The sequence below is a fragment of the Macaca nemestrina genome, chromosome 13, assembly GCF_043159975.1.
Source record: "Macaca nemestrina isolate mMacNem1 chromosome 13, mMacNem.hap1, whole genome shotgun sequence".
Lineage (NCBI taxonomy): Eukaryota > Metazoa > Chordata > Mammalia > Primates > Cercopithecidae > Macaca > Macaca nemestrina.
Window position 1 is genome coordinate 29,831,009 of NC_092137.1, and position 13,488 is coordinate 29,844,496.

Consider the following 13,488-nt stretch of genomic DNA (forward strand, 5'->3'; position numbering starts at 1 on the left):
AAACATCCATTTCAATCTGGGCAGTGAGCACCCAAGAAGGATGCAGCAGAAATGTCACAAGCTAGAATCTCTTAGCACTAAGAATGAGGGTGTGAGGGGAATTAGGGAGTGGATGGAGGAGGAGGGAAAGCAGGCTAGGAAATAACTATGTTGAGGGCTCAAGGTTGCATACATATTCTTGTTACACCAGAAGCAAGGAGTCACTGTCTCCCCCAAGACAGCTACTAAATTCATTACTTAGATTTAAAAAGAAGAGGCATAAAAATAAATTTCCTAGAACTTACAGGGATATGGGTGTCTGTTTCCTTATAAAATGAGAGGCCCTGCCCTTGCACAAATAATGGCCCATTGTAGTACTATCAGCTTGTAACCTGGACTCGATGCTGAACTCTACAGCATCCACACCTGCCGGCTCCAAGTGTCTCATCTAAACTCAGTCTGTTCTCCTTGTGGAACCCTGTAACTCACAACTGTGTAGCAAATAGCATCTATATCGCCAGTCCCATAAGCAGCTTCCTGGGAAAGCTCCTTCTATAATTCATATCCAGAACGAATAGAATTTTAGTGAATTGAATTCTATTAAGTCCACGGCTGTCATGGCTGAAAGAAACTCAAGGAGAGAAAGAAAGAAGTTCATGTTTCAGTAACATCCGAGAGGCTATCTTTTTAAATCTCTCTTCCGAAGTCTGGGGACTGATTTCTCCCACAGTGGTACAAGGAATGAAGATACTTGGGGCTGACCTTCCCTGGGGCGCAAGAGCACAGACTTAGGTTCCTGGAAGAAGAAAATAACAACAATAGCTAATACTTTGAGCACTCTGCAAATGTTAACAGCAACCCTAGGAGGCAGGCATACTACTGTTATTCTGTTTCACAGAAGAGGCACTGAGGCCCAGCGGCTAACTGACTTGTCCATGTCACGCTGCACTTTAAGTGATGGAGCTGTGAGTTTAATCCAGGCAGCCCAGTGCTGATGTTCCCAGTCCCCTTCGTGGCGGTATATACATCCTTTCTCCAGTCAAGCATCTCACCTCTGCTTAGGAGTTAAGAGTCAGGCATGCCCAAGGCCGGGCGCGGTGGATCACGCCTGTAATCCCAGCACTTTGGGAGGCCGAGGTGGGTGAATCACGAGGTTAAGAGATCGAGATCATCCTGGCTAACACGGTGAAACCCCGTCTCTACTAAAAATACAAAAAATTAGCTGGCCATGGTGGCGCACACCTGTAGTCCCAGCTACTGGAGAGGCTGAGGCAGGAGAATGGCGTGAATCTGGGAGGCGGAGCTTGCAGTGGGCCGAGAGCATGTCACTGCACTCCAGCCTGGGCATCTGAGCAAGACTTCCTTTCCAAAAAAAAAGACTGTCTCAGACAAAAAAAGCGTCAGGCATGCCTAAGCCTAAATCTTGGGTCTGCCTTACTAGTTACATGAATTTGACCATGTTATTTAACTTCTCTGAGCTTCAGTTTCCTCCTATGTGAAATGCGACTGACTAATCCCTATTCACAGGATTGGTGTGAGAATTACATGCAATTTAAACGTACTTTACAGTGCCTAGCAACTAGTAAACTACAATGCAGGGAATATTAGTGACAGTAGTTGTGGTGGTTGTGCTTCAGAATCACAGAATGTCAGGTTTTACAAACCCTCTAATTTAATCTGGAATGAATGAATGAATGAATGAATGAATGAATGGACTTGGACTCAGTGTAACATCTAGCATCTGGTATGATGCAGGTCATGCGTGGAAAATCATAGGAATCTAGAGTGTTTTGCAAAGTGTGTCTGGAACCTCAGCTATTCCTGGTGAATCTGTCTAAATTGAGTTTAAATCCCACTTCTGTCGCTTAATAATTGTGCAACATTGGTTAAGTTCTTAGGCTTTCTTAGCCTTTGTCTTCTTGTCTGTCAAATGGGATAACAGTAACTTGCAAGTTGTGAGGACAAGAGTCAAAGTTTGGAAAAGATTTAGCACAGTACCTGGAATGTCTTTATAGAGTCACTACTAACCTCTTAATTTACTTAAAAATAAAGGGGAAGGGGTAGCAGGGGCTATTCATTAAAGTCTCTGAATGACCCTGCTATTTCTGGTCTACCATATGTTTAATATAAAGAGTTCTGTTTAAAATCCAGTTGTTGCAAAGAAGGTGAGGGAGGCACTGGGACTCTGTGCCGAGCCCCTTCTTCCACCAGTCCCTGTCTGAGGAAGGAGAAGTTCTTGTTTGGAACCCTTCTGCTGTTGGGTTGTAGAAAGATCTCTCGTGTGGGATTCACAGAGGAGCCCATGCAAGGTTGCCTGGAATCAACCGCTTTAATGAATAATATTAAGGTAGTAGTGACATTATTAATTAATGAAATAAGAATGTAATGAAACAAGGAAACAAGGACCGGGAGTGGGTTGGTCAGATGCCTCCTTCTACCTCCTGTCCACTGTCCTCCAACTTCTGCTTCCTGATGTGCCCCGAGACACTGTCCCAAAACTGAGGCTCTGGAAATTCCATATATACTCTTTCTCCTGGCTTTGTGTTTACAGTCCGTTTGTGTAAAGTCCATGAATGTTTAGTTACCAGCTTATTCTCAAAGAATTTGAAAGCAGGCAAACAGCTTTAATCACATTTTACAGGGAAGAATGAGAAACACAAGACTGGGAAGCAAGTGAATTAGGGCCACATGGCCAATGGCATTTGTGTGTCTGGACAGACCCTGTATCCTTGCAGTTGGAGGCGCTGGTAGAAAACTGACTAATTTCTTCCACTAGTACACATTGTGAACCTGCTGTGATTACTGTAGACTCTTCGAGAAGATAAAGTATCTTTAACACACAGCTCAAGCTTTCTAGTTAAGGAAACAAAACAAATCCACATGAAACATTAAGTAATAGATTCATTCATTCAGGCAAGCAGGAATAACAGGGACATTTGCAGACAGAGATTCACCTGGGTGAGGGCTGGGTGGTTGTGAGCAAGCTCTTCCTTTCTCTAAACCTGTTTCTTTCTCTCTAGAGGAGACAAAAATAATCTCTGCCTCATGGATTGTTGCATCGATGAGATACTTACATACATATATGAAAGAGCTTTGTAAACAGTGGCCTCCTAATCCAATAGACTTTATTATCAGTGAATGCCTACTTTGTACAAAGCAACATGCCCAGCAGGCAGGGGATGCAGGATTCATCAAGAAAGGCGATTCTAAAAGTGTTTACTAATTATACGCTAATAAAAAAGCCTTCCCAAGAGAGCAAGCACCAGAGGAAAGATGCCGACAATAACAACTCTGAGTTCCAAAGAGGGAGGCTGCCCAGTGTTGGAAGGAAAGGCTGGGCCGCAAGGTCGGCCCCCCTTGGTTTCTAGCCAGCTCCACACCACCTGGCTCTGCGACCTTGAGCAATTGGCTGTGCCTCTCTGTGCCTCTGACTTCTCATCTGTAAAATTAGGGGGTTGGATTTAATTATCTGCACAGCTCCTCCCAGCTTGACGGGATGTGATATATGGTCTGTGAGGGGCTGGGCCTTGAAAGTGAATCAGATTTCAATAGAGGAGTGGGAGCTCATGAATAAAGGCACAGAAGCAGAGACAGGAATATGCAAGAGAGAGGGAACAATAAAAAGAGCTGACATTTATTGAGTGCCTAACTTTGGGTCCTGTTTCAAGTGCTTTGTGCGTATGAACTCATTATATCCTCACAACAACTCTAGGAGGTAGGAAAATGTCCATTCCTCTTTTACAGAGGACACGATGGAAGCACATGGAAGCACGGGGAGCTTAAGTAGTAACTTGCCCAAGGTCACGCAGCTTCAACACTGCCGCTTATTGCTCCAGCCTGAGACCAACCAGGTGGGAGTTCAAGGTTTGCATACAAGAGGGGGTGGGTGTGTCACACTAAGAGGTGGGGGGTGAGTGGGTGGTGTCCTGAATTCTGATCTTAGTCCTAGTCCTTTCCTTGATTTCTCTGTGACAACTGGATAGCTCAGCTTTCATGGATCTCAGTTTTAACTAGGACAAATTATAAATCACACTGAATGGCTGGAGTGGGGAACAAGATGGGAGGTGAGTAAAAAACGTGACTGCAAGATGGCATCTTTTCTACTGGCGCTACCTGTGCCTGTGAGCAACACGGCTGAGCTGTGTCTTCTGCCACTTGTCTGTCCAGTCAACCACTCTGTCCCAGTGGAGGGGACTCTCAGGCTGGAAAAACTGAAAGCTTCACAATGGAGCTTAGGGATGCTTAATGGAGAAAGGGTGCTTAGGGATCATCTGCCCAAATTCTTCTCCACTAACATTATACTAACTTGGAAACAGAAGCTCAGGGAACTTAAATGGCTTGCCCAAGGACACACCCTCCCTCCCTTCTCCTCTCTTCTTTCCTTCCTTCCTCCCTTCCTCCCTTTATACATGCATACTAAGTACCACCTATGTATTGTCCAAGGCCATATAGATGTAGGGCTGAGCTAAAGGAACACAGATTAAATAAAAGTCATGAAGAGAAAAGAGTCCCCTGATGGGGAAATGGAAGGAATTCTTGGAACTTAGAGCTGGAGGACTTAACTTGGGCCAGGGAACTAGAGGATACCTTCTACAGAAATTGTTTAAGCTGAGCTCTTAAGGTTGGATTATCTAATTTTAGAGAAAGCAAGAAATGAAGCCAAAAACCAAGCGCTCATGGCCAGTCCTCATCAGGCCTGTGCTAGAATACTAACGCTGTATTTCCTCTTGCCATCCAGTGTTTCTCCACAGAGAACAAAGTGCATTATAGATACCCTCTTGGCTCGCCAAACTCCACTGTGCGAGAGGCAGGGAGTCAGACTTATTATCCCTCTTATTATCTCCTATTACTGTTTGCTGCCATTTTTCCCAGGGTTGTGAATTTATAAAACTGACAGGAGTTTTGATGTGACCTGGATTATACAAACACCTGCATGGATGTCACTGCTGTTTTCTCTCTCGAAGAGAAATGACTGCAAGTGTGTGTGTTTGAAGCAATTCGGTCATTATACCATTTGAGTTTTTCCCTTTTCCCTGGCCTATTTTTAGATTTCTTCTTTCATTTCCCGAGCTCTATTAGAATAAGGTTTTCATTTTAATCACGCTCTCTGGGCAGGCCAAATTTAGGCATAATGAAAACAAAAAGTGTTATGCAAAATGAGACGTTAGAGGAAGCCCGGCCCGGCGCGTGCCTTGCATACCCAACACGCTGGCTGGAAACAGCGCACAGGTTTTCCACACTGGCCCAGCTCTGGAGCCTCAATCCGCAGTGCCTGCTGTTCGCCCCCAAAGCAAGGCAGCCCATTAGTGCTCCAAGAATATTCCGTTGCGTAAGAAACATAGCATCAAGCTTTTCTGTCCCCCATGCCTCCAGCAGCTCAGTAGCAGATAGAGGGTTTGATTGTGGCTGGCACAGCGTGAGGCGGCCCTGGCCACAGCTTCTGCAAAGGGAAATGAGACTGGGCAGGTTCTGGATTGGGTGGGGCTGCAGAAATGTTCTTAGGAATATGCAGATTGACGCCTAGGGCCTTGGTTCCACACTCTACTTGCCTGTGAGAATCATCTGGGGTGCTTTTAAAAGCTACTTCCTTTGGAAGGCACCCCAGACCAAGTGAATCAGAACTTCTGAGGGAGGAACATAGGCAGAAGGTTTGCTTTTTCTTTAATATCCACATCCTCCACTCTACCACCACACCAGTGATCCTAAAGTCCAGTCAGAGTGAACTATTGCTCCCAGGAAAAGAAATATGGGGGAAGGGAAGGGACATCTTGTTGCTGAAAGTGTAGTTCCTGCCCCTCCTGTCCCTCCAATCAGGATCATCAGGGAGCCTGTTATAAATGAAGAATCTCAGCCTCCAGCGAGAACCTACTGAATCCAAATGTGCATTTTTAACAGGATCCCCCAGACTCTGGGAGATTCATGTTCACATTACAAACTGAGAAACATTGTTTTATTCCTGTTTCTTCATCCAGGGCTATGTGTAAAGCACTAAGAATGCCTGAGAGCCCAGATTCTGCAGTCACTACTGCCTGGGTTTGCTCTGCTGCTCACTTCATATGGGATACATTATACAGCTTCTTCATATCTCAGTCTCCTCATCTGTAGAATGAGTTACAGCACTTACTTCACAGGATTCTTGTGTGAAGGAGATTAGCTAATACTGCTTGAAACACTGCTGGCTCGTGTGTATTCTCTGAGTGTTATTATTACCACGAGAGGGATGACTGGGCGACGCCCTGGACTCCTGCTCTCCCAGGTGTTTTCACCTCTGAGTGCATTCTCCCATGGTGTAGAGAAAAATTCATTGCCATAAAAAGTTTCTTACCAAATAGATCTTACCAATTGAATGAAAATAAATTTATGTTGGAGCATTAGGAAATGGTTAAAACAAGTAAACTCAGAGCTGTTGCATGTGTTTTTTGTTTGTTTTCATTCTTATTTGCTAAAAGGACTTTGTTCTGGACATTTCAGCTCCTGTGCTAGACTTCCCATGGTCAGCAGGTCACTAAAAGGTGTTACTGGAAGTGACGGCTTGCCTTCCACCGTCCACATTCCTCAATCCATGATTCTACAGCAGTAGAACAGAATGAAATGTGTCTTTCTTGGGTTTGGGCCCCAATGCAGGTGAGGAACAGGCAATTCCCATACTCATTTAGCACAAGAGAGGAAAACAAAACATCTGTCCCTAAGACTGAGGTGCCTTGGGTAACAGAGCGTGATGGTTTTTAAATACATCCACAAATTCTTCGGTATTCCTCTCTTCAAGAGATGGAGCATAATTCCTTCCTCTGTGAAAGCGAGCCAGCCTTAGCAACTATCTTCTAATGAATAGAATATGGTGTCAGTGACAGTATGTGACTTACAGGATTAGGTTACAGAAGGCATTGCAGCTTCCTCTTTGCCCTCTCTTGGACCACTTGCTCAAGGAGAAACCAGTTGCCATGCCATGAGCTCAGTTGAGTAGCCTTATGGAGAAGTCCACATAGGGAGGAAGTGAGGACATGCCCATAAGCCATTATGGAAGCAGATACTCCAGCTCCATTGAAGCCCTCAGATGACTGCAGCCTTCACCAACAGCTTGACTGCAACCTCGGAAAAGACCCTGAGCCAGAACCATCCAGCTAAGGTGTTCCTAGATGCCTAACCTACCCAAACTATAATGTCACAGATGTTGCTGTATTTTTAAGCCACTAAGTTTTGGGGGAATTTGTTATGCTGCAGTAGATAACCAATATGTTGGTCTTGAAAACATCAAATAGATGTTTTCTGAAAGCCTGAGAAGTGTGCAAAACTGAAAGAGGATAGGGATCCAGCTGAAAGAAGCAGGTCTCATGCCATGAGAGAAGATTAAGATTCATGAGATTCTTGTCTTCTTAGTACACTTACAAGACATAGACTTTGGAGCCTGGGTCTGACCCTGGCTTTGCCACTGACTGGTTTTGTGACCTGAGTGCCTTAACTGACTGGTTTTGTGACCTGAGTCTTCCTCTTAGAAGAACAGAAGTGATGTATGTTGGAGAACTAACCCAGCACTTGCCAAATGGGACTCAGAGAGCTGGAGCCACTGCTTCTACAGTGTTCTCTTTCCCCTTCTCCTTCTTCTGTTCCTGACTCTCAGAGCCCTGCAGCCTTTGACCTCAGCACATTTGTTGTTCTCAGAACACATGTTCTCAGGAGTTGGGGGTAGAGCAGAGTGATGATGTGTGGAGAAGAAGGAGCTAGGAGATAGCATGCCTACTCTATCTGGAGCTTACCCGAGTGAGGGTGGGTGTCTGGCTGAAGCCTCCACTAGAGGAGAGGATCGAGACTACTGCCAAATCAAGTGTCACGGTGGCACTAGGGGAAGGTGCCATCACATGGAACCCACCTTCTGTTTTTCCATCCACTGTTGCTAGAGGAAGAAGAGGAAAGTTGTGAGAATAATGGCGGGTGCTCTCCCCACCAACCATCCATCTTCTTCTAGCCTCAGTGTTACAGTTTCTAGGGAGGTGGCCCTCTGAGTCACTAGGGGGAGACCACTTTGCTCTCAGGCTCTAGCTTGGTTTTACTCTCCACTGCCCTCTCCGAACCCACACTCATCTCCCCTCCCCTCAAGGATTTACCTCTTGGGAAGACTTTCTCGGGGAAGGGGACAAGTACCAATTTTGATAAATTTCTCTTGCATAGATCGAAGTGAAGAGCACCTGAATTTGAAGGCCAAGAGGCTCTCATATCCTGGTGAGAAGGTACAATCCCTGAGATTCAGTCCTGCTGCCCTGAAAGGTCCAAAACCAACCCCCACAAATGAGAGTGAAAAGGAAGCTGGTGCCATCCCCAGCCCTGGCCACCTACCCCTGATGAAGGGCATCTGTAGGTGTTCTGGGGCACTCAATTGCTCCAGACCACTCTGCTCCAGACATCCTCCTGGCATTAAGAGGAAGACCTCTGGAACGTATTTCACAAATTGAATTGTCCTGGCCTCCCTCAGCTGTTCCCATTCCTCAGGCCTGGGCGAAGAGAAGAGAAACTCAATCTCCTGCCTGCCAGCCAGGATTAAGTGGAAAATCAATCTTGTCTGAACTGCCCTTCCCACTGTCGCCTTCCTGAATATGAGCACAGAATGGGGATTCAGAGGTTGAAGGGCCATTCCGAGGTGGCTATTGCACACATTGTCTGGACATTCCTTCCGGCCTGTTAGGAAGGAAACAGACCTCAAGAAGCTCTCTCAGGCCCTGTATGCTTAGCTTCTAAACCTGAAAACAGGCCTTCTTATGCAGAATGGGATAAGGATGTCTGGAACTTCTATTGTCCTTTTCCCTAAAGAGTCCAAAGGATTTTATGCACATTTCTCCAATAATCCAGTAAAATCAGCTCCCACGTCCCAATGCCACCTGATTCAGCAGAGGGAGGAGTCAAAGGACTGAGTGGTAAATAATCCAAGGCCTCATCCCTGCCCCCTACTTAAGTGGGAGATCTGAAATTCAAAGGCCTTGGCTTCCAAACTGGTTGGTCTTAGACCACTACCTAGCACCTCCTGGTAGTTTACAGGACCAGCCTAGAGAACTAAAGTCCCAGGGTACTTAGGCAGAGGTGAGACAAAGGCAGAACCAGTTTTCAGGTGGCAGGAGGACAGAGGAAATGGGAAACTCATGTGGCCAAGTCTGAATTCTGCCCATTTGCTCAGGGAGCATCACTGTAGCTCCATGTATAGTCAAGATCACATGCTTCTTGGCTCCTGGGCTGCCTCATTTCAGCCAGCAGTGGCTATGATCAGTGGCTAATGCCCATCACTGTTCTCTAGGACTTGAATTGTGTGTAAAAACTGACCTGGAGCAAGGCCCTTGGCCTCTCTGAGCCTCAGTGAGGTTTCTCACTTATAAATCGACAAAAAGATTCCTTCCAGCTCCTGAAGGTCTACAAGTCAACAAATATGAACTCCTTGGGGAGGCAGCAAGGGAACCAGAAGAATTATTGCAATAGGCATTAAGAGAGCTGGATTCTAGTCCTAGCCCGTTAGCTGACTGTGTGATATTCAGCAGATCACTGGACCTCTCACAGCCTTGGTTTCCTCACCTTTCAAGTGAGGCTGTTGGTTATATTCTCCCTAAGTACTCTCTAAGTTCTGGCTTTTATTTCTGAATTCAATGATTCTACATGGAGGGAGATATAATAGAAAGATACTGTTCCAGACACTGACTCCCTTCTCTGCTGATACAGTCTGACTGTGTCCCCACGCAAACCTCATCTTGAATTTCCACATGTTGTGGGAGGGACCCCATGGGAGGTAATCGAATCATTGGAGCAAGTATTTCCCATGCTGTTCTTCTGATAGTAAATAAGTTTCATGAGATCTGATGGTTTTATAAAGACGAGTTCCCTTGCACAAGTTCTCTTTTTGTGCCTGTTGCCACCCATGTAAGATATGACTTGCTCCTTGCCTTGTGCCATAATTGTGAGGCCTCCCCAGCCACGTGGGACTGTAAGTCCATTAAATTTCTTTATTTGGTAAATTGCCCAGTCTCAGGTATATCTTTATCAGCAGCATGAAAACGGGCTAATAAAGTAAACTGGTACCAGTAGAGTGGGGTGCTCCTGAAAAGATACACAAAAATGTGGAAGCAACTTTGGAACTGAGTAACAGGCAGAGGCTGGAACAGTTTGGGGGCTCAGAATAAGATAGGAAAATGTGGGAAAGTTTGGAACTCCCTAGAGACTTGTTGAATGGCTTTGACCAAAATGCTGATAATGATGTGGACAATGAAACCCAGCTGAGGGGGTCTCAGATGGAGATGAGGAACTAGTTGGGAACTGCAGCAACAGTGACTCTTGTTATGTTTTAGCAAAGAGATTGGTGGCATTTTGTCCCTGCCCAAGAGATGTGTAGAACTTTGAACTTGAGAGAGATGATTTAGGGTATCTGGCTGATGAAATTTCTAAGCAGCAAAGCATTCAAAAGGTGACTCTGGTGCTGTTAAAAACCATTCAGTTTTATAAGGAAGCAGAGTATAAAAGTTCAGAAAATTTGCAGCCTGACAATGCGATAGAAAAGAAAATCCCATTTTCTAAGGGGAAATTCAAACCAGCTGCCAAAATTTGCATAAGTAACAAGGAGCTGCATGTTAATGCCCAAGACAATGGGGAAAATGTCTCTAGGGCATGTCAGAGGTCTTCACAGTAGCCTCCCCGCCCCAATCACAGGCCCAGAGGCCTAGGAGGACAACATGGTTTGGTGGGTTGGGCCCAGAGACCCATGCTGTATGCAGTCTAGGGACTTGGTGTCTTGCATCTCAGCCACTCCAGCCATGACTAACAGGAGCTGAGGTATAGCTCAGGCCATGACTTCAGAGGGTGGAAGCCCCAAACCTTAGCAGCTTCCATGCAGTGTTGAGCCTGCAAGTACACAGAAGTCAAGAATTGAGGTTTGGGAACTTCTGCCTAGATTTCAGAAGATGCATGGAAATGCCTGGATGTCCAGGCAGAAGTTTGCTGCAGGGGAAAGTCCCTCATGGAGAACTTCTGCTAGGGCAGAGCAGGAGGGAAATGTGGGGTTGGAGCCCCCACACAGAATCCCTACTGGGGCACTGCCTAGTGGAGCTGTGAGAAGAGGGCCACTGTCCTCCAGGCCCCAGACACCTTGCACCATGTGCCTGGAAAAGCCACAGACACTCAATGCCAGCTCATGAAGGCAGCTCGAAGGGAGGCAGTACCCTGCAAAGCCACTGAGGCAGAGCTGTCCAAGGCTGTGAGAGCCCACCTCTTGCAAGTGTGACCTGGATGTGAGACACAGAGTCAAGGGAGATCATTTTGGAGCTTTAAGATTTGACAGCCTGGCTGGATTTCGAACTTACACAGGGCCTGTAGTCCCTTTGTCTCATCCAATTTCTCCCATTTGGAATGGTTGTATGTACCCAATGCTTGCACCCACATTGTACCTAGGAAGTAACTAACTTGCCTTTGATTTTACAGGCTCATAGGCAGAAGGGACTTGCCTTGTCTCAGATGAGATGTTGAACTGTGGACTTTAGAGTTAATGCTGAAATGAATTAAGATTTTGGGGGATGGTTGGGAACACATGATTGGTTTTGAAATGTGAGAACATGAGATTTGGGAGGGGCCAGAGGTGGAATGATATGGTTTGGCTATGTTCCCACCCAAATCTCATCTTGAATTTCCACGTGATGTGGGAAGGACCCGGTGGGAGGTAATTAAATCATGGGAGCAAGTCTTTCCTCTGCTCTTCTCATGACAGTGAGTAAGGCTCATGAGATCTGATGGTTTTATAAAGAGGAGTTCCCCTGCACAAGTTCTCTTTCTTTGCCTGCTGCCATCCATGTTAGAAGTGACTTTCTCCTCCTTGCTTTCCACCATGATTGTGAGGCCTTCCCAGCCATGTGGAAACTTATGTCCATTAAACTTCTTTGTTTTGTAAATTGCCCAGTCTCAGGTATGCCTTTGTCAGCAATATGAAAATGGACTAATACAACAGCTTCATCTCTTCATCTGTCCATCCATTCATTCATCATATATGTATTAAGTGCCTATTATATGGTCAGATTCCCTGTTAGGTGCTGGGCCATAACAACAAGCAAGATGAGTATGGTTTGGTCCTTGTCTTCATGAATTTACAATCAAGGAGGAGAGGCAGAGAAGTAAATATGTATCACAGTGTGTGTAAAGAGTCAGAGGAACGAGAGACCTTGGTATGTTCAAGGAACGGAAAGGAGGACAGCAGGGTTAGGCCATGGAATGCAAGGCAGGGAATACTGGCAGGTGAAGCTGGAGTAGGTTGGAGGCAGATCTGGAGGGCTTCATACTCCAGATTAAGGATGATGACTTCTAAAGGAATCCTAGAGGATTGAGTGATTTTATGCATGATTGTGATAGAATTATGTTTTTGCCTTGAAAAGATCATTTTGTGTTTTTTAAAATAAATCATTGTTGTGTACCAAAGATTGGACAGATGAAGGTAAAATAAACAAAAAGGCAATGCAGTGGTCCAGGCAGAGATGATCTGAATTTGGACTGGGATTGAGAAGGAGAAACGTGGAAGCATCTGAGAAATACCGAGAAGTTAGAATCAAAACAACAAAAAGGGCAATTAGATGTTTAGGTGGTAGGGGTTAGAACAGAGTGACTATGGAAAGATGTTCTAGAGGCTGTGGTAACAGGACTGACAGTGCCTGGTGACCCATGACTTGGTCTCGTGACTCACTGAATGCTAAACCAAACAAGGTAAGTTTTCCCTGCACAACTGCTCTCCTGGGGGCTCTTTCAGGTGACAGGTGCCCACCTGCAACTGTCCTTCCCTGCAGTGCCCCTCCCCATCCCCTAGCAGCTCTGCCATGGTCTGCTGTTCTGTAGGAAGGACACATAGACCTGAGTTCTGAAATCTCTTTAAAGCCAGCCTCTCCATATGGGGTAGGAGAAATCCAAGAGCAAAATCCAAACTATTACAGAAAAAGAAAGACAGAGTGCCTGTGATTTTATGACTTTTTTGTGTGTGAAAACCCAAGCAAAAACAGGAAATATGTCTGTAGTTTTTGGTGTTTGGGCTTGATCTATCATGGGCTTTGATATATCACAATGACAAAATTCTCCAATGAGAATCATCAAAATATTCTGAGTTACTACAGACGGCATCACCAGTTGATTAAAAAAAAAGAAGAGACAATCTTAGGTCTTTACCAGTCTCTCTCTCTCCCTCTCTGTCTCTTTATGTGTCAGGGTTTAGCATTCACATATTCCGTCAGTCTTATACAAGCCTCATGCAATATTAAAATGTTTATGCAACCCTTTCTGTGCTTGAAGCAGCAGCAAATGTTCTTGGTGTGCAAGGAATGAGGAGAATAATGTTCTTACACTTCCCAGGAGAAAGTCCAACATCAGAGCAATGCCTGCCTGCCCTCCATGATTAATCAGAGCAATAAATCACATCTGCCTTTCCCCAGCTATCTTCCACCCCTCCTTAGGGCCCTCAGGCATTGGCTGAGTACTAAAAAGAGAGCATCATGTGGTTTATTTGCCATAAGG

The 13,488-nt window shown here is 45.4% G+C and overlaps 1 protein-coding gene across 1 annotated transcript in view; it reads right to left on the bottom strand.

Moving 5' to 3' along the window:
* The window catches only part of LOC105479716 (ALK receptor tyrosine kinase), a 750,786-nt gene that overhangs the window by 632,043 nt on the left and 105,255 nt on the right, over positions 1–13,488 (bottom strand). The gene's annotated exons all lie outside the window — the stretch shown is intronic.